Source organism: Astatotilapia calliptera, chromosome 16 (assembly GCF_964374335.1).
Source record: "Astatotilapia calliptera chromosome 16, fAstCal68.1, whole genome shotgun sequence".
Lineage (NCBI taxonomy): Eukaryota > Metazoa > Chordata > Actinopteri > Cichliformes > Cichlidae > Astatotilapia > Astatotilapia calliptera.
Window position 1 is genome coordinate 7,746,101 of NC_137437.1, and position 25,414 is coordinate 7,771,514.

At 39.6% G+C, this 25,414-nt stretch overlaps 2 protein-coding genes across 3 annotated transcripts in view; one reads left to right on the forward strand and one right to left on the reverse strand.

Annotated features, from left to right (window-relative positions):
• Positions 1–667, reverse strand: part of LOC145421100 (uncharacterized) — a 3,070-nt gene extending 2,403 nt beyond the window's left edge. Inside the window, exon 1 of the mRNA XM_080290903.1 lies at positions 1–667. This exon is cut by the window's left edge and continues 409 nt beyond it. The gene's annotated coding sequence lies outside the window, so the exon portion shown is untranslated.
• The window catches only part of enox1 (ecto-NOX disulfide-thiol exchanger 1), a 142,375-nt gene that overhangs the window by 64,180 nt on the left and 52,781 nt on the right, over positions 1–25,414 (forward strand). The window lies entirely within an intron of this gene.

Sequence of the window (25,414 nt, forward strand, 5' to 3'; positions counted from 1 at the left end):
CTAGCACACGCTCCGACTTAAAAGTTGGCAGCTACACAATTTCTCCTCTAAAACAAGGCACTTTTGAAAAGACCTGGCTATATTGTCAAAAAAAAATAGTATTCAAGCAGAGAAGAGAATGGTAGCACCACCAAAAGTTCAAAAAACAACTGTTACAAGCTTCTATGATAAATAGCATTGCCATAGATTTAGCTGATAAAGAAATACACAATTGGATATATGAAAAAATAATATGTTACCTTACCTGAAGGTGTAGTTTTATCCAAAAAGTACAGAGAGGCGAAGAGCAGCTGCATTCATTTAGGTGATCCTGAAAGAGCGCAAAATTTTCAAAGAAGGCGGACCGTTGTGTAACTCAATAACTTTGTGTTCTTGTGACAAAGACTGCTTTGAGAGAAAATAATTTAGGTTCACCACACGAATAATAATTGCAGTAACGCTGGAGTGCTACATTTGCGTTGAATGAGATTAAAAATAATGTTTAAGCTTAAAGAGGGGCTTGAATTTATTTCTTTGACTTTACAAATACTTAAGTGCAAAAATGTACTCCTCCTACCCCCAGTGCCCCAACAAACTCATTCATTTTGTGTTCAGAATCAGCCTCTGCTGGTTTTGAATAATTTTAGGTTTACACAAAGAAAATCAAATTAATTTGGTATTTTTTAATTGCATTTGTGAACAACTAACATAATTTGCATGTGTTCTTTGAAAGGAGGACCTGAATCTGTTTTTTGAGTGTGGAGTTTTGTATTTGTTAGCGATACAGAAACACAACCGCCAGTCAGTGACTATTATTATTAAAGTTTTTTTATGGGCTTTTAAACATGAAAATCAATAGACATTTTCATGTTACAGAATAAAATAAATATAATATTACATTTTTGTAATATTAAAATTATACATTGTGATATTTATACGATAAAATAAATACGTTTATTCATTTTAAAGCTTTTCACATGGCCCAAAGGTATTTGCTAACAAGTGGCTAAATGTGCCTACAGAGATTGTGTTTATGTATAAACACTGGAGCTTAATGTCAGTGATGCTGAAGTTATACAACTGTGGTATAGTTTGTTTATAGCCAACATCAGCTTTATCTTCCTGAACAAAAGGTCGTAGGTAACCAGGGATTTAGAAACCTGGATCTAGATATGAATTCCTTTTTTGTTTTTTTCAGGCCCACCAATGTGATTGTTACTTCTGGTGTTGCCATACAAAAATAACTCCTTCCTTCAGCATGCTATAAAGTCGCATCATATCACTGGTGCATACATCACAACTTACTGTGAAGTGAACAAACTGGATTGTCACACAGGGAGAGTGTGAAGAGTTTTGTGTTTGTGGAGTCAGTTTGTCTCCTGCTCAGCTGAGCAGGGTAATCTCTCATCATTACCATCATCAAATACACCAATCGCTGGAACGCTTAGTTACTGCGTGTCTGTGTGTGTGTGTGTGTGTGTGTGTGTGTGAGGCCAGTGTAAACAGACAGCAATGAGTGTATTTTCTGTGTATCATCTCAAGACACCTTGACATTGCAGAGTTTTAGTCCTCCAGCAAAGTTAGAGTTTTGTTCAGAGTACACACGTGTTCAGCAGTTAGTATTCTCTGTCTGAATGATTGAATTCTACCAGTGTTTGGATGTCAAGGTATATATAACTGTGTGTGAGTCATTATATTTTTATTATTATTATTATTTTGTACCTAATGAAGGTCCGTTCTACCCAAATGTTGTGGCTGTGATAGAGACCGTGTGCGGAGGTTATCATTGATTTTTATTTAGATTCAGTTATTTTCACACATCATTTAATAGTTTCTTTTTTCATTCTAGTTTTGGTTCATAACAAGCTCCAGTCCAGAGTGCGCAGAATCCACCCACTGAATTCCGTCTTTTGTTTGACCTCACACTGTAGCTAGCATCTCATTACTGTCCTGAGCTGGCCAGTGTCAAGTCAAAGGCTGTAGAAATCAGCGACTATTTGTCTAACCTTTTCTCCAGATTGTCAAAATAAATATACTTGAAAGAAAAAATAATAATTTTCTAAAGAAGAGCAATTATTTGTCAGTTTTTTGTTGTTGTTGTTTTTAAATTATCTATTAATCAACTCGCTTTAAATAATAAACAGAAGATTTTTTTAAATCTTTGAATTATGGCTGTGTTGGACCTTACCAAAAGAAAGTAAACTTGTTTATAAAATCTATTTGGAAGGATAAACTATGTGAGATGAATTGACATAAATCTTGTTGTTGTTTCTGATTTTGTGCACATTTATGACCTGGAGTGAACAGTGTGGATTCGTGTCCAGGTCTTAATGCTGTGGGGTTGATTTATTTCTTCCTCTGTCACTTCATCATGTGAGAAACATTGATTTGTTGGCTGCCATTCTTTCCCACCTCTAACAAGCTCCAGTGTGTCACGGTAAATGATTGTGTCCACTCATAATTCAGCTCTTTTTGTGTTCACATTCATAGAATATAAAGTATTCCCATGGAGGAACACAACCAGCCCAGACTTGCTCCTTCTACTTTTAACAGGCTTTACCAATATCCTGTATATGTGGACATAACATCCCAGTTTTAGAAACCGGAGTCATCTCTTGTTCTGAATATGAATGCCAGACTGTTGAAAAGCAGTTACCGTTGCTGATGTTGGTCATCCACTAAGCTAAAGGTCATTTTTCTTTTTATTTTCAGCTCTTGGTCTGCATGTGATACAAAATGGGGTAAATGTGGCCTGTGGTGCTTTGAGTTTTCACTAAGACTGAAAAAGCTGTTTATAAATAGCAGTCCATTTAGCATGCTGGCTACCTGCTCAGGTGCAGCTTCAGCCAAGTTATGTAACACAAACTGTGGCAGTAGAAAGCATGCCACTGTTGGACTGAGATTAAAAAGAAAAGCAGTCTTAAGGTTGTGAATGAGTGAAAAACACTCTTATATGGAGAACGGCTGAAAAGACTGATTTATAGATTACAGGACAGTGGATTTCCCAACGCGGCAGAATCAGGGAGCTCCACAGAGCGAGGTCCTAACGGTTACTCCAGCGTCACATTGACCGTTATGAAACTTTGTCCCATTTGCGTGTAATAATAGCATGTGATAACAAAATTGGAGACAAACTGCAGGGTGCAGGGTGCAGGTATACAACTTTAATGTGGAGTTGGAGTCACTGTTGTATTCTGGAATTACTAATCATGGAATCACAAGTTCAGCAAGACGTGCAAGGAGACTTGAGATTCAGATATCATGATGCCGCTCCAAAGGATGACTCTGAAAGACGTAGTACAGATAAAATCCTAATGACATGTTGCCTGTTTTAAGTGTCGATCAGCATGTTCTCATTAGTCAGACACATGCCAGGTTGCATCTTTCTGTCCCATTTCTTTCTTTCTTTCTTTCTTTCTTTTTTTTTTGCTGACTGCCAGCTGTATTGAACCACCCCACCTCCCTTCCTGCTGCCTCTCAGGCCCTAAGTGGATTAAATGGATTCGAAACAGGAGCCGGAGTCGCGCTAATAGCATTGCTTGAATTTTAAGCAATCCACGGTGGATTGATTCACAGACTAAAGAGCTGCAGCGTTGTAACTGAGATGCATGGAGCGCTCTCAGTAATGCAGCCCTGCCAGATGACACAAACTGTACATTAGCTTGGTGAGGTTCATCTGATAGCCTGTGCACTTTTACGGATAATGATGACACTTTTGGACTTTAGTTCTTATTATTTCATAGTTTGTGACTGAATTTGCAATCTTACTTTTTCATGGTACTTGTGTTCTAGCGAGTGTTCTGGTTTTGCACCATAATAAGCCACCACAGATTGATTGATATGCCAGTAATAATTGTTTGTTCTATAGCACATCAGTAAATGATGAAAAAATGGCCATGCTCTTTACCCAGAGTACAAGGTTACATCTATAAATGTCTGCTCAGAGAGCAAAGACATTATGGTTGCAGTCACAGAAGACACAGGGAACCAGAATCAATCCACTGGTTGACACTTTGTAATCATGATTCATTGATCAGCCAAACACTGCAGTTCTAAATTCTGTAAAGGATTAGTTGGAAAATCTGTGGTATCATTTGAGTGTAAAATATCTTCTGCTGAAGAGGCAGTGTTGGGAAGGTTACTTTTAAAATGTATTCCACTACAGATTACAGAATACATGCCCCAAAATGTATTCTGTAACGTATTCCGTTACGTTACTCAATGACAGTAACGTATTCTGAATACTTTGGATTACTTAATATATTATCATGCTGTTTACAACTACGTTAATGTACTATTGCTGTGTGATTTATTACTATTACTGAAGGTCCGCGACTCCGAACTGTAGTAAAGGGACCTCTGACTAATACGGCGGGGTCCCTGTCGGCTCGTAGCCGAAAAATAGCTTTACTTTGTTGTCTGGGTCAACTTTTCTTGCGAGAGACAGAGAGAGGCGTTGAAAGGCTGCTCCAACGGAACTTATTGTTTCAGAGGAAAACACGAACACAGTGTACAGTCGAGTCTTAATAGCTTACTTACAACTGGGCTCGTCAGGCACTCTTCTTGGCTGCAGTGGTTATTATTATATTTACATGCTTCCAGCTCCCGTTTTTGCTCGATGACAGCTCGTACCTTTCCACTGGCCTTTTTCTCCCTCCTCGCGCTCACAGACCCATAACGTGTATGGCAGTCCATTCTCCCTGCAACACGGACTACACTGCCCATGATGCTACATTCTTTAGAGCTATGCTTGTAGCATTCTGCCTGTTAGCTTAGCACAACAACAACAACAACGGTAAGGCGCTCTCTCACCCAGGAAACACACAGTCGCAGAGAGAGAGAGTGTCACCCTGTAACCATGGCAACCGTAACGCTGCCGCCTGGAACAACAGAACGTAGCTGTCAAACAAACCCAAACAGTCCTGACCCGCGACAAAATGAAACAGGAAAGTACCGCCGTGTAATCCACAAAGTAACTGTATTCTAAATACCACCTTTTTAAACGGTAACTGTAACGGAATACAGTTACTCATATTTTGTATTTTAAATACGTAACGGCGGTACATGTATTCCGGTACTCCCCAACACTGTGAAGAGGTTATAGTGAAGTTGCAGTTTATTCACTGCAGGTGCATAAACTTAGTCTTAGAATCACTGCACTCAGTCAGCCTGACATTATTTTAATTTCAGGAGAGATGGAAAGAAAATATGCAGATTGTTTTGACACTTTTGTCTCTCTAGGGCAGAAGATGTTTGAAAAGAAGATAGGAAATAGGGGAGGAAGAGTTGCATATGACGTGTCCCTAGATAAGTCTAACGAAAGGTTCTGAAAATAGGTTTTCAAATATTGGTTCTTTTGCTTTAACTCTCTGGGCAACCTGTAAATGGGAATATGGTCCTTAAATAATTCAGTTTATCTTGACAGGCTCAAAAGTAACAAATGATCTTTATTTGAAACTTGCAGACACACCAACAGTTCTCACATTTAACCATATGAATATAAAACTGTCAGCAGGCGAAGGATGCAGTGCTGTTACATTCACAAATGATCACAGAACATGCTGCCTATGTTGAAACACAGCCAGCCTGATTAACAGCCTGTTTGCCCTTTAAGCTACAGTCTCAGTAGAGAAAACAGTGGTTGGAGACCGTAGCATAACCTGAAATTATACTAATATGTTCAATGGACTTAGTTGAAGTAGTTGCTTGGAAGACAGGGGCCAAGTCTTGTGTAATAACATGGCAATAAGACAGACTGAGTCTGCTATCGGTTTGCGGTTGAATGCTGTAAGGTTGGCAATTACATGTCATCTGTTTGTGATAACATGGGGATTAACTGTAATAAATCATTAAAAATCACAAATCGGTTGCCATTGACATTCACAGAAATTCCCATTAACTATTTATAATCAAGGAACCTCATAAATATATATATGAAAGAGAAATTCAAATGCCACAGGCACTTAGCAGTCTTGCTCTTATATAGGAATTTAAACATTTAGAGCTTTTCTTATGATAATCGAAGTCCCAGGGTTTTGAGTTCTGGGATATTTGGGGTTTTCTAGTTTTCTATTTTTGATCATCTTGTACGTATCTTCTGTACTATTTATTCTTCTGGTTCTTCTGGGTTTGTGATGATTCCTGTTTTCTGAGCAGTTAGTTCTCTGATGACTTAGTTTTGTTATCTGTCCGCTCTTGTCTCTGTTTTTTTTATCTTCTGCCTTTGTGTCAAGTTTGTATATCTTAGTCTCAGTTATTTCCTGTTTTATTTTTAATATCCTATGTGAATTATGTTCAGTTTTCCTTCCCCTGTCTCATAACCTAGATTCTGTTCAGCTGTGTTACCCAGGTGGCTTCACTCTGCCCTGATCTCTCCTCGTGTGTTTAAACCCTCAGTTTGCATTTGTCCTTTGTCGTGTCCTCCCCTCACACTGTGTGATTTCCAAGTATCCTAGTTCCTTAGTTCCCTGTGTCTTGTCACTAGTTTTTTCCTTGCCTGTGTTTTTTGTATTTTTGATCATCAGCAGTAAAGCTGCCACCTTTAGTTAATCCTATAATTCTACTCTGTTTTGAACACTAAACACTAAACACTTTCTATGCCTAAGTCTATATAACATTCACACTCCAACTACAACTTAGTATCTTCTCCAAAGGTATGGTGTAGGCTGGAGCCAGGGGCAGACTTTTAGAAGTGAACAACCTGCTCTACCTCCTGAGCCACAGCCAAAATCACCAACACCTTTAATTGAATACAACCAGTTGAGTTGAGATCCTCATCAGACTGACTCAGTTTGCAATGTTGGCAATCTGTCTGCATTTATAAATTAGGCAACAGTTAGTTGCAAAGCTTTGCCAGTTTGTCTGAGAGTGATTGCAGACACAGTCCTGTAAAAGGGCTGACATATACAGAAAAGAAAATGCACTAAGCAGTTTAGTCACAAAGAGAGACTAAGCACCCAAAGCATTCGCATCCATAAAAATTAATGCTCCTCTGGCTACGGAATATTATCAGGAAAAAGTTTTCTAAATTGCAAAATCTGAAAAAGTAAATCCATTTTATCTCATAACTGTTTGAATATCTGAAAATTTTCCTCCACAGAATAAAGTGTGTGCAGTTTTTACACCAACTCTTCCTTTCAGAAGATAGGAGTCGCACTAAACAGCGTTCAGCACACGGCTGAAAAATAAAAGCTGAAAAAACTAAATGTGAAGAAGTAGATATGAACAGTTTAAGAAACAGTGTAGACCTGGTTGATGCTCGGGGCAGCAACATATTCATAACACAAGAACTCAAAGGAGCAGCCAATCAGCATGTGACACACAGCCAGAAAAGAAAATTAGTGTTTTGTTGCGACCTGTCCACGGCCTTCAGTTTGTGGAGCTGGCCTCTGCGTCAGCCGTTAATTGCTATTTGTCCCATTTCTGATGCAGCCTTTTCACAGCTAATTTTAGGCACTGGCTCATTATGAGTCTTACTACAGGGCAGTAACCTGATCAAGTGATAATGAATGTGGAGGAAAAGGAGACAGTGAAAGCAGTAAGGCAGAAAACAAACACTGATGTAACTGTGAGGAGCTTTAGTGTGGCTCAATATGCACATAAAGAACAATTTTTTGGAAGTTTTGCGTCGAGTAATGATCGGTGATATAATTTTGCATTTATTCAATTTAAATACAGCATTAACGTACTTAAAAAATTAACCAATATTTGTCAGTCTATGCTGGTGGAGGTTTAATTGACTAATGCTTTATTAAAGCTGTGTTAGAGTCGTGTTCGGCTGTTTAATCAGCTAAATGGGTTTGCATAAATGTTTCTCTCTTTCTAAGTCATGTCTCCGAACAGAGACGAAAGGCTCTGTGCTCTTTCATAAGCCGCGGAAAACCTGCCAAGATGTTTTTTTTTCAGCCGTTTATACACTGATGGCTATTCAGATGTTAAATGCAAAACGCTTCCTTTTATTTGGTCGTCATTACGGGGTCTTAGCTGGTCTGTTTCGCTGGACAATGATTTGATTGGAGCTGATTGGATTTGCTGCCACGACTGCAGCCCGTCTCTCTCCCTCACTCTCTCTCTGTCGCTGTGTTTAATGGTGCCTTTCTAAAGGCTTTATTAGAAGTAATTTGCTGCAGCGAGTACTGACTGATATCTGGGCCATGACCCTGTCTCTCAGTTGAAGGGTAAAGAGGGAGTCCCACTCACACTGGAAATGGCAGGCCCTGCACTCCATCCATAGATTAGTCTCTTTACGCTCTTTGCTGAATACATTGAAAAGTACTAAGTGTGGGCAGACAGGAAGATCGAAATGACAGTGATTCAAACCAGAGATGTCTTTTGGATGTGAAGGTGCCGGACCTTGTGGATTACCTGACATTATACTTTTAGACAAAAATGAATAATTAACCAGTGAGTCCTCAAAATTAATGACAAAATCTGTTGATGGTTTGTTGTTCACAAATAAGTGCAAAGAGTTACAGTTCTATAGTTAATAGTCCTGGAAACCACCTGGTAGACTGCAGCTACTGTAGCCTTTAAAAGCCATTAAAGATTTAAATCAATCTCAGACAATAGTCAGTGGTTTTAATATTACATGTCACCAAATGCAGCCCATCTTTTGCTTTCCACTGTTTACCTGTGTGCAACCTTAGGCAGATGTACAACCTTGAGGAACATGTACAGTTTCTCACTTTCTGTCTGTTATTTTTAGTCGAAGGAGAGTAAAGCGTCAAATCTCAGGGAGCAGGAGCCACACCTGCTCGCCGTTATTGATGTTTGAGTTTCTAGTCATTGCTCACGCACTGCAAGATTTTATAAATGTGTTTGTCTGCTTGGCAGGTCAGCACCTTTGCAGAATCGTGTTGAAAACTGCCCACAGTTAAAGCCACATTTGAATAACTAAATGACCTCATAAATCAGACGCCCACACAGATAGCAGGAATTAGCGTGTTTCTAATACCTGTTTCTCCTGTTTGCCAGTCGCTTGACTGTGCTCTGAGGATGTGTCAAACTGAGGACGTCACAACAGAATGTACGGAGCCTCAGGTGAATTTAAATCACTCAGACCTTTGCATTCTGGTGGACATAGAACATACAACACTTGTGTAGATATAGGGTAAAGAGGGTGGCTGGGGCAGTTTAGAAATGATGGAATTAGGTGTTAAGCTGATAGGAGAAGCAGCAGAAGGAAGGCAAAGAGTTTGATGACAGGAAAAAAAAGAAACATTTTACCCAGCTGACAGTTACACAGCAGATAAAGCAAAGAATCACTATATGTCATGGATATTCCTGTGGATCTGTGAGTCTTCTAAAGAGTGGCTTCTGAAAAGCAGCAGGGAAATTTGTGACCTCTTACTAATTCGCAGGCTTATGCATCCACCTTTGCTGATGCTGCCTATAACAGAAGCCATTGCACAAGCTTTTTTTTACTGTATAAACTTCCTCTGCTACGTAAAGCTGGGTAGTATCACACATGTAGCAGCTAAACCAGTTTCATGAGTTGTCTATGAAGGTTCTCGATCTGTTGGTGTTTCCATAGATACAGACCGTTCCTCATGAGGATGCTGCTATATACCATGTGTCATGCATATTTATAAAGAATTATAAAGGGCTGCTCACAGAATGTGTGAAGTAGACAGCACACTCTGTGCTCGATCCAATATTTATTGGTTAAAACTGATGTGTAATGGTGCAGATGAGCTCAGTGCAGATAGGCGTGGAGTGTCCTTGCATATTTTTGTGTGCACGTGAAGGATGTGGTGTGAAACGTGTGTTTTCACACTTTACCAATTTAAGAGTCAGTTCTTACAGTCAGTGTGTTTGATGGAGGGAACTAGGCAGGTGGAAAGACCTGATGCACTTTGACTGGGACGGAATTATTATGGCTGGGCAACTGAGCCAAAAACCTTCAAACCACAAGGACCAGGGTGTACTCCCTAACAATGAGGGCCTATACACACTGAGGGATAAACCCTGTGTTGATGACATGGTATTGTAGGATCTGCAGGAAACACAGTCTGCATATAAAGGATAGACGTAGCCATGGTGACATAATTTGTTTTTGGACTCTGTATTTTAAAGCCTCAGCATTAGCATTCTGATTGCCAACCCTAGAGGCCTTAGTCAGCAAACTGCATCCACAAAATGTACAGGTGCACATGTACAAAAAGATACCGGCTAATTAGCCTTCAAGTCACGGTTATTTGTATAAAATTATTCAGATACAAGTTCATTCAGAGTGCTTTACAGAGGGATAGGAAGAGAAAAACAATTTTATAAAGCCTACACAAATAATCATGGTAGAAATATAACAACAAACAACAAGGTAGTTGGGATAATCACCACTAATCCACATTGTCTCTGCTACCAAGCAATATTGAAACTGTAGGAGGACCTTGTCCTCTATATTATGGCCCTGTTTAACAGTTTTAGGTGCTCAGGAAGTTTTTTCCATACGAGAACCACCAAAATCAAGGCGCTCTCCAGTGTTACCCTTCTGCCTCTGGCAGTACAGTCTTTAGGTGGCACAAACCCTCTGGAAGTTTAAATTCTAGATGCCTGCCTGCCAAGTCAACCCCGAAACACCTGTGTCACAAGACAGGACTTATTTTATAACATCATTTGTTAAGCCTTAATGTGTGAATGCTCTCCTAATCATAATGTATTCTTACTTGCATTGTCATGACAGTACACTTGCTCAAAACCGACTACATCTCACTGTCTGTTTGTGAGCGCAAGCGGATGAACTTGCATTCAGAAGATTTCCAGTAAACTTGACCTCTGACCTTTACCTTAATTTCAATTTTAATTTCTTCAAATTTATCTGAGATTTTCAGGAGACGCACCAATGGCATCAGTTCAGAAATCCTACCTGTAAACAGAGATGGGCAGTAACGCGTTACTGTAATCTGATTGCTTTTTTCAAGTAACGAGTAAAGTAAGGGATTACTACTGCAAAAAAAGGTAATTAGATTACTGTTACTTTCCCGTAAGCACGCTGCGTTACTGCGTTACTAAAACCGTGATTGTTTTTGCGAGACTGTCTCGTGACAATGACGTAAGCGAGTGCGACGTTCGTGGCAACAGCTGTGTGTAACAGTAGACAGTGTTGCAATAAAATCTGCAAAAAATGAACACATGAAGAAGTTTTCTTTAAACCTCGTCCTTTAATTTTCATCATATTTTATAGATGGTAATAGGCTGATTTGTAATTGTCTTGCAAATGTTCAGACAGTCAAATGTTTGATATGCCATATGACAGCTCTTTGTGGTGGTGGCCATTTTTGTATACAGTGCCCACTCTTCCTGCTTTTTTATGTGTTCTAGCCTCACTTGTAAAAAGGAAGTTTGGAGTAGCTGATACAATAATAACCGTAGCACTGTTGTTTTCATTTAACCAGGTTTTGTTTAGGAACATAAAATCCAGATCATTGTTTGTAATAAAACCATTCATTAGGAAGCACAAGCCAGCCTAATACAGCCTGTGGCTGGAATATAACAAGAGTTATTAGATTGGAATTATTAGCTCTGCAGTTTGAGTACGCTTGGTTTTTTCTATTGTAATGTTTTTGGCAATGCCATCAGTGGATACTGGGATCACGAGTACTGTGTGGCGTATTAGTGGCGTATCAGACAGATACTTATCTTTTATGAAAAGCATCTGACTGGTGATATATTTTCAGTTTGGCTGAGCTTCATTGTGGCAGTTTTGACCAGGTCCTTGATCGATGAGGAGTTGCATCGAGAGACAGAGAGGACTAGATTCTAACAGGGGCCCAATCCTCTGGAAGCTTTGAGTAATGTCATATCTTTGTCTCTGTCACTTTCAGGCAGGAAGGGTCTTCCTATTACAGGTATGAAGAGGGAATTTAGCTACAGAGAAACCTTTTTTTGTATCGGAATAATTTTTCCATGAAGTTCTGTGTCTTGCATCTATGCAAGCTCACTGGCTTTTTAAGGGGCTCTCAAATGGCCATGGAGGAATTGCAGTTTTTGGCACTATGTTGGCTCATTTTTTTTTGCATCCAGGAGGTTTCTGCTTGGCTAGAAAAGGTTTATTAATTTCACTAAAAATGCAATGAAGAAAAAAAATAAATAAATCGCACCTATATTTTGTGTTAGCACTAATGAATGTTAAAATATCACGAGTCCGAAGGAGCACACAGTTTAAGGCTGTTCAAAGAAACGCAGAGATAAAAGTTGCCATTGTTCTCCTGGATTTAAGCGCTATCTGTCTTCTGTCCTTTAATGTAAATCAGACTGATTCCAGCATGCTGACTATTAATACATCAGCAACCAACTGTCTCTAAATCACTGTCTCTGTAATGCAAAGCTCTGTTGCTGTACAACAAACTGTTAAAGACTCATCAGGACACCATTAAAAGTGAACATTGATCAACTGGTAGGCAGGATATATTTGTCATGTGTTATGTTTTCCATTAAAACTGAATCAGTAAGAATATTGTATTGATTTTATATGATGGTGCTAGTAAGTAAAATGCTTATTTAGTCACCTGCCTGGTGATCTTTAACTATTTGACATTTTCAGTTATGTTTCATTCACAATTTTGTAATTCAACACGTACCTTTGTCTGTAACCACTGCATGACAGCTGCCTTCAGGAACTGTATTTTTAGGCTAGTGTTGCAGGCAGCACTGTGCACTGTAACCACAGAAATACAGTGTGTACTGGGATGCGTGGGTGAAGTGAAGCAGGAAGACATGACTCCCTTGACACGAACCCTTCATCTGCTCACTGCTGCAGTCAAATGCAGTGAGTGTGGAGTCATGATGTGAAACAAAACCATTTCAGTTTAAAATTCTTTATTTCACATTTTGAAGCATGTGGAGCTTTACAGGAAATTGTGCTCGGCTCATGCTGAAGGAGACAGTCAGTCTTTTAGTATTTACTATCATTTATCGGTGGTCGGTTGAGAACGGGACATCCTCAGAAACACGGTGGCTTTGAAGATTGAGTGGTTGCAGACTTTCATCGTGGACTGTTGCCATGCTCCATTAATGTGTGGAATGTGTGGAAGGTCCCACAACACATTTTAAGAGAACGGGAACACTTTGTGTCTAAAAGGAGCTAAAATTTATTCTGATTAATGGGTCATTTTTTTAAAGAAGGCCATCCTGACCACCATTGGAGACCGATTAAGACCACGTGTGTCGCACTTTAAAGAGCAGCAACATATTTCTCAGCTGCTGATGTTACTTATTTTTGCCTTTTCCTGTAGGCTAATTGTGAGAATGATCGTCTTTGTCCTTAAAGCTGCAGTCAATGCCGGTTTCACCACTAGGGGCAGACGTCTGGCAACACTAACAGGGATTTATACTTCTGTGTTAAAACTATTTTGTAGGTACGTTATAACCACAAACCTTTCCAAAACCCTACACTGTAACCTGGCATGCCTCCCTGGAAATGCAGTCCACAGCCACTGTGATTGGCTACTGTGATTTGTAGTTATACACAGTAGCGGGGAGTGACACAATACCAGTCACCACGTCAGTGTAGGGAATAACAATCATATCCTCAAAGGAAAGGACAAATTAACTTTCAGAACTAAAGTTAACTTCAAACTTGTAGCAGTAGTGGTGGGTATTGTGCAGGCAAGTTCTTTCTAAATTTTTAAAATATACTCTTACTAGCGCATGATGAATGGTCAGTTAATCAGTACTCAGTCACACAGAATACTCAGTAGCATTTGTTTCTAAATGATGACTAAAACAAAAGTAAGGCACAAAGTTAAACCACAACAAAAAGGAGTGTAAAAGAAGCATTTGAGCGTGGAGTCCTAGAAATTCTGTTACTACTCACTTCATGTTTAAAATCAAAATTTTGAATCCTGTGAGTTTGTCGTTTATTATGAACTATCTTGCAATCATCCTCTATAAAAGCCCAGAGAGTGGGAGTTCTTTAGTATTTTGTAGTTCTTGGATTCATGCTTCACTTTAACTCTCTAGATCTTTTTTTGAAAAAGACTGAAGGATTCAAATTTGGGTTTTTCAAACCAGAGTGCTCTTTATATTGCGTATACTTCTGCACACACATATTTTGATATTCAGGAACGGTCACAGTCCACTCAGAAAAATCCATATCTGGTAAAGTTTGCCTGTAAATCATCAACTTTTTATACATTTCTGTCATAAAGTGATCCAGTGAACTATATTATGTTCAGTAAATATGCAAAACTGTGACCATTTAGTAGCTTTACTGCAAAATAAAAATGTGCACACCTGCTCCTTCCCTTTGCCAGAAGCACCAAGGGTTAACTGGCTCTAAATCAGAAACTCACTGTTAAGAATAGCTTTAGTGACTCCAGGAATTTTGCACATCAAAGTTCTTTGCACATTTAACTTTGTTTTACACCAAACTGAACACTCCTTAATATCCAAATATGAGAACGTGCACATGTGTGATCATTCACACACAGCTCATGTGTGTGAATGATGCTGAGATCAAGTGAGCTCATGAATAATAAACAGGACATGCATTCAACCGTTAATATTTCATGGTGCGTGAAAGTGAGCAGAAATGCATAGCAGTTTGGCGTGGACCTGTCGACTGTCAGAAGAGGGATGCAATGGACGGACAGATACGCAAAAAATAAGAAAGGCAATGAGGGCCGAAGGTTTTGACAGACTTGTAACAGCAATTACAACATTTGGAGATTTTTCAAGGCAAATTCTATGTTAATAAGTTTGGTTTACACTTCATTTTAGCTTCAATGTGCGAACTTCTTTCACATATTCATGACAGACGTGACCAGCAACTCTAAGGCTGCTTAGCTAAATGCTAACTTGCTAGCAAGCTAGCAACATCAAAGTGTCTTCAGATTAGGGTTGCCAACCGTCCCTTAAAAAACGGAATCGTCCCGTATTTAGAAACAAAAGTACACGTCCCGTATTGAGCTAATAAGGGACGCACTGTGTCCCGTAATACAGTGAGAATCAAAAGTAGTCTATAACTTTTAATGGAATTCACGCTTTGTTTGAAAACATAATTCCCAGCCCCTCTCCTGCTTTGTGACCAATGAGCTGACAGCACACTTATGGCAATTCGAGTATGACAATTCAGTTTACCGCTCATCTCATTGGTCGAGGAAAGGTCTCTTACGGAGAAAATACCGGAAGACAACAGATGACCACAACAACAAGCATGGCCAACAGGGAAACAAACGCCGACACTGCGGTGCAAGTCTCGGACGACAGTACACCTAAAGCTGGGCAGACACTGTCCGATTTTTTCAGTCGCGCGATTCAGCTCCTGCTCAAACTGCACGATTGGCTCGCAGGGTTAGAAGTTGGTAGGTCACGATGCAGGTCTCACACTATACCGCCCGATGCTCTGATGCGACCTGAGCGCTCACACTGTGCGTCCATAAAATGAAGGTTATAACAGAAAATCTGTCGCTCGCTCTCTCTGTCTTTCACTCACACAGACACGCCACCACCACCATCAACTTTGCTAAATTGCTAATTAAAAACATTGATCAGGCAGCTGTGATTGAGCAGCAATGTAGATCCAACTATTTTCACGGTTGTTGTGGTCGTGATAATTTTGTGATGCCACATCGAAAAGGTTCGGGTGAGCTTTCCAAAGTTCTACAAGTTGTGCCTCCATCGCTGGTGTCCAGATCACACGCTGCACTGCCGTGCATCTTTTTCACCGACGTTTACGTGTTTGCGCGTGAGCAGTGTGAGCGGCTGTGTCACCACAGCCGCTTCTCGTTACCCCACGTATACTAAACGATGCACGATGAAGGCCAAAATCGGGCCGATCACCAAATCGGTCACACGACTCAAAAATCGTCTCAAAATGGGCCAAAAATCGCACAGTGTAAGCCCAGCATTAGAGCAGCAATGTTTGTTCGCTCAGGGAAAGAAAAAAAAAGGCTGCAAAAGTACAGGGAGGAATGGGAAAAGGAAAACACCTGGCTGGAAAAGTGCACGATAACACCTATAAAGCGCACTGCACTGTGTGCCGGCGCACTTTTTCCATAGGCATGCTTCTAATGGTGGGCACATGAAGAACATGAGGGGCGTGAAAGCTCGGGGAACCCTTAACCAATTTCTTGTCCACCAGGTCACGGCAGAAGCAGATATGGTATGTAAACACTGGTTTGTTTTTTAAACCCTCTGGTTAAGGTTAAAATGGGCATGTGCAGTGAATATCAGGGCTATGTGGCCAGAAGTGTGATAATATAATTTATTTTGTGTAATAAACAACTGCAAGGATAGATGATTACAACAAATAGATCACTAATACATAAAAGTAATACATATTTTAATAATGATGATGAGTTATGATGCGTAATCATGGGAACAAGTGGGTTTACAAACAGGAGCAGCTGATTAGCATTAGAAAAGCTGAAATAATACCTCAACTGATATGTGCACTGTTACAGAATATTTTTCGTTCTATTGTTTTCTATTAATTTATATAATTTTAAGTTAAGCAGGACAGAGTTCTTTTAAAGAAAGATTTACTTATATTCTCAAAAGTTAAGCATGACAGGCTTCTGTTTAAGAAAGAGACCTGTTTTACTGTGTTAATGTTGTCATTTTGAGCTAAAAAATAAATGGCTAAATGATCATTTGTTTCCCATATGGTCATATCACAAAGAATATGCATCTGCTTAAATCAAATTCAAGTCAAATAGTTAAAAAAATAATTTCACACAAAAAAAATAGCTACAAAATTCACCACACTGGGAAGGGTGAACTGGGTTGCCCGGTCCTGGCCACGAGGTGTCCCTTATTTATTTTTCAGGGAGTTGGCAACCCTACTTCAGATCATAGCTGTTGTGATATACAGATGAAATGTAATTGACTTGAAGTGATATTAGTTGGTATTATTCACTGTACTCGAGTGGTAGAGCTGGTTTTGTCTGAATCTTTTCTTGTAACATATGTTCTTTAACTCACTAGCAGTCACCCTTTGAGAATACTGTAGCACAAACATATTGCTGTATAATAGATATACAGTCTAGCTGTTCAACTGAAAATGATGTCTGCAGCTATAACAAACTTAAAATAGACTGTTTAGGGCTTAGAGGCATGTACAGAATAAGATTACTTTAAGTACTTCATCCATTTATTGGTGAGAGAGAAAAAAAGAACACTTGAGCCTTCAGGCACCTGAGAAAACATATCAAACATGAGGTAGTTTTCAAGGCTGTGATGGTACATTACATCTCCAAACAGACACATGCTCGCATTCAGCACACAGAAAATTAGACAGATTAGCCAAAGCAGGTCGAGACAAACGAGCAAGCAGCTGAAAAAAGAGACAGTTGCTGTAGACGGTACATGGCTGGAGGTGTTTGCTTCAGTGTAGATTTCAAGTAACTGCCTGCTGTGGCCCATTAAACATGTGATTCTTACCTGGATAAAGAGTGTGTTTGTGTTTGTTTGTGTGCGTGTGTCTGTGTGTTAGTGTTAAAGTGTTGTGTTGCTCAGAGAAAGCAGAGAGAAGGAGATGATAGCAGCTCTGACTGCCTCTTTGTCAGCTTGGACAGTCTCGGTCGTTGTGTCCTTGGGCAAGACACTTCACCCGTTGCCTACTGGTGGTGGTCAGAGGGCCCGATGGCGCCAGTGTCCGGCAGCCTTGCCTCTGTCAGTGCGCCCCAGGGTGGCTGTGGCTACGATGTAGCTTGCCATCACCAGTGTGAATGTGTGTGTGAATGGGTGGATGACTGGTTGTGTAAAGCGCTTTGGGGTCCTTAGAGACTAGTAAAGCGCTATACAAATACAGGCCATTTCTTTACAGAAGCTCTCCATCAAACAGATGTCTTTGCATCACTGCCACCATCTTGCTCATGCAAACTCAGAAACTCCTTTAAAGCCACCTCAACTTTTTATATCAGCGACTCAGCACATCTCCTAATATTCATTCTTGATTACTATTGTTAGGTAAACTTGCATGTTGTAATTCTTTTACTGGTGAAGCTGTAATCAGTGTTTTGGTAGAGCTCATCTGCAATGTCGGTTGGCAGATACTGATATCACCATGTGGGTTTTTGTTTGTTTGTTTTTTTTCAAATAGATTGCAGCAATGACTATTGCTTAAAGTATTCTGAGAACTTTGTGCAATACATGTGGTAAAGTTTGCATCATTATTGAACAGACGGTGTTGTTGAGTCTTGCACTGTCTTCACTGTAAGCTGCTGTTTGTAAAATACATATATATTTGTTTCCCTTTTCCAGTGTTGGTTAGTAACGGAATACATGTACCGCCGTTATGTATTTAAAATATAAAATATGAGTAACTGTATTCCATTACAGTCACCGTTTAAAAAGGTGGTATTTAGAATACAATTACTTTGTTGAAATAAATGGATTACACGGCGGTATTTTCCTGTTTCATATTGTCGCGGGTCAGGACTGTTTGGGTTTTGTTTGACAGCTACGTTCTGTTGTTCCAGGCGGCAGCGTTACGGTTGCCACGGTTACAGGAGACGCTCTCTCTCTGCGTGTTTCCTGGGTGAGAGAGCGCATTTTTTGTTGTTGTTGTTGTGCTAAGCCAATAGGGAGAATGCTACAGGCATAGCTCTAAACTAAAGAATGTAGCCTCATGGGCAGTGTAGTCCGTGCTGCAGGGAGATGTGCCCGTGAGCGCGAGGAGGGAGAAAAAGGCGAGTGGAAAAGTACAAGTTGCCATCGAGCAAAAACGGGAGCTGGAAGCATGTAAATATAATAATAACCACTGCAGCCAAGAAGAGTGCCTGATGAGCCCAGTTGTAAGTAAGCTATTAAGACTCGACTGTACACTGTGTTCGTGTTTTCCTCCGAAACAATAAGTTCCGTTGGAGCAGCCTTTCAACGCCTCTCTCTGTCTCTTGCAAGCAAAGTTGACCCAGACAACAAAGTAAAGCTGTTTTTCGGCTACGAGCCCGACACAGAACCTGCCGTATTAGTCAGAGGTCCCTTTACTACGGGTTCGGAGCTGCGGACCTTCAGTAATAGTAATAAATATCACAGCAATAGTACATTAACGTAGTTGTAAACAGCATGATAATATATTAAGTAATCCGAAGTATTCAGAATACGTTACTCTCATCGAGTAACGTAACGGAATACATTACAGAATACTGTAGCGGGTCAGGGCTGTTCGGGGTTCTGTTTGTACAGTTGTGCTTTGTTTATGTTGCCATGGTGACGGGTGACGCCCTCTGGCTGCGACAGTGTGTCCTTCCGGGGTCAGAGGGCGCCCTTTGTGTTGTTGTTGCTGTCACTACCCGATCCGTACCGGAAACCCGATCGGTACCCCGCATGCGCAAATCTTACGTCACTTCCTCTCTTTGCGACATTCAATATATTTGAATGATGCGGTTAGCGCCCAGTTAGCTCCTAGCATTTCTCAACAGCTCTGCCTTCTTTTCGACTGCCCGGGACATTTAAACAATGGATAATCCGTATACAAAGAAATTCATGCTTTTCTCCTCAACAGAGAGCGTCCCCCGATTGAGCAACAGCGCCGTAAAATAAGAAGAATGGCGCCTAATTACAGAGTTAATAATGCAGACTTTGTAATATCTCACGTGTAGATTCATCAGCCAGATGAAGTGTTTACTGACAATTGACAGTGATAGCGCACATCATCATCACTATTCCAACAATCCTCTCCTCACAGACAAGCATAAACACACTCGACTATCGCTAAATCAGATTTAACACACGTTTGTAATGACGATAATTCAGTTTATAATAGGGTTTATTCGCTCGGTCAGCAGGTGGCGGTATCCTCGTACACTGGGGAGTAAACTGCCATTAAACGAACAGAAGAAGAAGAAAACACTGCACATGCGCGGTACGGTTCGGGTAGACCCGATTTGTACGGTCAGACTTTACACATGCGCAGTAAGGATCGGAGAGTCCTGATCCGTAACTTTCTTTTTATTTTTCGTTTTTGTCTACATTGTACTGAAATGCTTCATTATTGCAAACATTTATTGTTATTCTTAACATCTTAACAGATACTCTGACCCATAACTATCGTAAAACGCTACGACCGGAAGTAGAAACCTTTCGCGCATGCGGGGTACCGATCGGGTTTCCGGTACGGATCGGGTAGTGACAGTTGCTGTGCTGTTGCCGCACTGAGCAGTTAGCTAGCGGCACTGTTCTTCTGCAGATGTCAATAAACGGCTGTGTTCCCTGGCTAGCTCACGGGAAGCAAGACCAAACGATACCTCCGTCTCCTCCTTGTCTGAGCTCGCCACAATACATTTTAGGGCATGTATTCTGTAATCTGTAATGGAATACATTTTAAAAGTAACCTTCCCAACACTGCCCTTTTCATTGTAACTCTAACCAACTATGCCGTAATCTCTCCTGATATGTCAACATTGAGACTGCAAAAAATTAAATGCCTTTCTGAATAAAGCAACAATGTAAAAATGCTTTCAGCAGACAATGACTGCACTGGCTTAAATGTAAAATAACCAATGACAACTAAGCCTTATAAAACTGTATATTTTTAGAAGATAGGAAACATAGGGCAACTCTCTGTCTGTAGAAGACCATGTTACATTGGAATGGTATTCATTCAAAGACAATATCTGATGATGTTAGCATGTACATGCGTGCTAAAAAGGAAGTACTAAAACCGAGTAAACAATGTCATTCAACAGCTTGCAGAAACACTTTTAGAAGGAGTAACTTCAAGTTGCTTGAAGTGCTTGTTTTCTAATTCGATCAGTTTCTCACATTATTGCAGAGGAATTTTGGCCCACTCTTCTCAACAGTGTTGATTCAGTTCATTGAGGTTTGTAAGCATTTGTTTATGCGCAACCCTCTTATAGTCCTACTAGAATATTTTTGTTGGGTGTTGTTGAGCTTCAGATCATTGTCCTGTTTGGTCAAGCTGTATCTGTCAGACAGACAGTCTTACATTTGACTTTAGAATAATTTGTTATACAGAGGAGTTCATGGGTGACTTTTTGACTGCAAGGTACAGATGTCCTGTAGCTGCAAAACAAACCTAAAGCTTGACAATGTGTATGAAGTGTTTGTGCTGAGATGCTGACTTTGGTTTTTGCCAAACGTGGTGCTGTGCATTACGGCCAAACATCTGGCCACTTTGGTCATGTCTGTTCTTCCAAACAAATCATGCTTGTTCAGTCTTTTTTAATTGTATAAAACTTTTTTAAAAAGTTACAACTTTAACATTTAACTTGCTAACTGAGACCTGTAGAGCCTGATGTGTAGTTCTTGGGTTGAATTTGCTTGGAAGATTGGTCTTATATAACTTCCACTTGTCAACAACTTTAAATGATGGACTTCAAATTGTTTGGAATTAGCCTTATAACTCTTCTCAGACTGATTGGCAGCAAAGTTTTTCTCTTTAAGTCTTTGCTTTGTATCTCCTACATACGATTGTGTTGAAAAAACCTGAACTCCAGACCAGCAAACCCCTGCTTTTATAGAGTGCTTAATACTTTTTCATAGACTGCTTCTGTACTTTAGCTTAATTTTGATGTGTCACATATTGTTGTTCATCTGAGGCTGTATTTTTCATAATTTAAAACCTGCTAAGGAACAGAGTTTCTTTTTGCCATAACTGTAAATGTGTTTTCCTTCATCCCCACTTTTCAAGCCTCTCTGGAACAAAAAAATAGTTTTATTCAGGCAAGCTTGAGATCTGGATCCAATCCGATCCACAACTTTACTGATTTGGCTCATTTTCACTGCTACCATCGCATCTCTTTCAGAGAAAAAGCTATAAAAGCAATTGTGAACTAGAAAGATTTGCATTTCCTGCGAAAATGCAGTGTGGATGCTTTAAAGCTGAAGCTGTATGCAAAAACTAGCTGAAAAAGCTGAAAAGTTGCAGAAATTGTAAAAACTTTGCAGAAGCAAAGGAACTTTGCTAAAATGGAATAACTTAGCAGAACTGCAATATCTTAGAGGAAACATAATACTTGGCAGAAATACAATAGCATAGCAGAACTTAGCAGAAATATTGTAACTTACCAGAAACATGATAACTTCTCAAAAATACAAGAATTTAGGAGAAATAGTATAAGATAACAGAAAGAATATATTTAGCCAAAAATACTTAAGCATTACAGAAACACTATGATTTAGAAAAATAGTACAACAGAGCAGAAATACTGTGATTTACCAGAGACACCGTTATGAACTATGAATATTGTAATTTTAAATCAATACTATGTTTTAGCACAAATACTATAATTTGACAGAAATACTATATTTAGCACAAATCTTATAAAATAGCAGAAATAGTATGATTTAGCACAATAGTAATAACTTAAACAGAAAAATTGGAAAAGCAAAATGGACAGCTGAAAAAATGCTGAACATGCTAAGGGTCCCTCAAATATACTTGTTAAATGAAAAAAATTGGCAAAAAAAAATATAACAGTCACACAATCACAAATATGGACACATATGGAAACACACATGCACAGAGAGAGACACACACAAGATCCAATTCAGTCAACCAGTCTAAATATATTGAATTTGAATCTTACAATGAGATCATCCCATAAAAAGGCTTCCTCTCTCTCTCTCTCTCTCTCTCTCTCTCTCTCTCTCTCTCTCTCTCTCTCTCTCTCTCACACACACACACACACACACACACACACACACACACACACACACACACACACACACACACACACACACAGAGAGAGAGAAGTAAGTTTCTAGCTCAGTCAAGCAGCCTTGGAGCTGCTGAATTTGAATCCACCAATCAGAGAGCCTGTGCACTTTTTCCCGCCAAAACAGGTGCACGCAGCACAGAGAGACACAGGATTTTTGCAGTCTATTTCTCATAATGACGACTCCCCTCAAACAAATGACCATTTTCGGAAACCCAGCAAAAATACCTACGTTTTGATGTATAATTTGTGGAAGTTGAGTGAAGATTGAGCAAGTAGCAAGAAGTTGTTCGGACATGAAGAGAAGACTGCAAAACCTTCAGTGGCACACTGGAAGCCAAGTGCATAGCAACCATAACAACGCATGTATTTTGTGAAAAATCACAATTTTGCAACTGAAAACTTTAAGAGGCATAAAGGTAAAACGGTAAAAGATTTGAAAAAGCTGAATCATACCTGAATAGCCCAATAATTTGAGAACATTTTAAAGTTTGAATGGTTGTTCTAGGTGAAAATATGAGGAAGTAGTTAAGTTTCAGAAACAAGCAAATTTTAGCAGAATTGCAGAAGTTTCCCATTCATTTCAATGGGACAAATTAAGCTTAATATTTTAAAAAGTATAATAGTGAAAAATACCAAAAGACATAGCAGGAATTAGCAGAAATAGCAGAATAGTTTAAAATTTGAACGGTGAAAATCGGCTGAAAATTGTGGAAGTAGTTAAGTGCCAAAAAGTGTACGGAAGTCCCAAGAGGAACTCAATAGTGTGGATGCTTAAAGCATCCACACAATTACCTGCTGAGCAGCAAACCAAAGTCATTAGGATCTGGAGTTTGTTAATGTCACACACAGTGTTGTGTCAGTCAACTTTGTGGATGTCGTTACTATTCTTTTGTGTGATTTGAAATTTTATTGACTTTTATTGACACGTTTAAACGTAACTTCTGTTGGCTTCATAAATAATATGCAGCATTTAAACACATGTAAGTCTAATTTGTGACTAACTGTGTAGCATAAGCAGTGCAGTATCACATTACAAGAGTCTGCTATACAGTGACGCAGTCTGCTGGTGGTGCTGGAGACAAGGCCGTCTTCGGAGCCAAACTGCTATTGTGCTAAGTGCCTTTTTTATGCAAGATAAATCAGTCTTAAACGTGTGAACTTCCTGCGATGCTGCAGCGAAGCAGCCTCCTCAGCCTGTCAAAAGCCTTTGCTTCATCCACAATCCCCCCGCCGTATCGCCGGGGACCTAATTCTGCCTGCAGGATGTGTGTGTGCTTAGGTTCGCCTGTCTTTGTGAGGACATTTTTCTCAGGTCCTCATTCCTTTATCAGGCTCTTTCAAGGTTAAGATGTGGTTTGAGGGATCAGTTCGGGGTCTAGGTTAAAGGTTCGTCTCTTTGGAAATGACTGTGCATCTTTGTGCTCTGATATGTGAGAATCATCCATCTTCATTTACTTTAAACACGTGTCCTATATGCTCTACACATGTAAATCTTCAGTGCGGCGGTATTTGATTGGCTGCCTCCTCAGTGCTGAGACTGTGCCAGTGACACAAACAAAACTGATCTGTTCTGATGAGGCCTGCAGCAAAGGCAAACATTTTCACTGAAACTGCAAATATTGTCCAATCATCACATTTATAATTAAGATTTATGACTGCAGCGAGAAAAGTGTACATTTTGGAATTTAACTTTCGGCCTCCCTAAACCGCACGTCGTAGTGTGCGGTCATTAATGAAAAGTCATCGATATGATTGTGTCTCAATTAAAGCAGGATGTGTTGCGGGGCTCAGCTGGTTTCCTGGTGTCAGATGTGAATAATGGTGATTACTGCAGAGCAGAGTGGGCTGACAGAGAGAGAGTGAGGGCAACGTGTTCAGCATGTCAAACACTTTGAATCCTACATCAAAGATACAGTCTACTCCTGACAAATGCAGCTTCGAGATAGGACGACCTTTTATAGTCCTCTAAAGACACATACCCTTTTTTTCAACATATTTATAGAAATCATCATTCTTGTTGTTGGGTGATTTAAACATTACCTGCTTAATGAGTCCAAAGCACATGTGGGTCATTTTTCACATGTGTCAGTAATAATTACAGCCAGAAGGACCTTCTTTTCCCTCTATTGACTGCTGCTCTCATAATTTAAACACCAGCTCAGTGTAAAATGTGAAAAACCGAGGAAATGGAAATCTTGCTGCTGTTCTGACAGATGGAAACATGCCAGCACCAACATATAGGTCATTAATTAACCCACCAAAGATGAGCCTCAGCAGAGTCAGACTTCATTAAAGCACATCTAATATGCCACTGGAGTGCCACTAACTCTGGTTGCTGTTGTACACAAAAACACAAAATGTAAATAAAAGATGGAAGTAGCCCATTTGGAAGTTTCCTTACATTTGGCATTTTGTCCATTGCCATCTTTATATGTTGAAACTGGACGTAAGCAAGGAGTTGATCAGGCTGAGAGTCGACTAGTCAGTGATGAAGCAATGGCATAAAGTGCATCCTGCTTTAGAATCTATTTTACTCTAAATGGATCTTGAATTTACTAAATGAATGCCATGGTGTGTTCAGGAAGACTTTAAAATATCAATTGAAACTCTAAACTCTTTACAAATTTGTTTTCTAATGTCATTAATCATTGAACAATGAAGTCATACAAATATATAATTTCAAAACTACTTCCTACTTGACTTTTCAGATCTGAAGGTTAGGTCTATCTGAATTATCTCTGGTTTACCTTAACACTGACAAGAAAAAAAGCAAACTTGTTTTAAAGTCTTTCCCTTTATAAATTTAAATG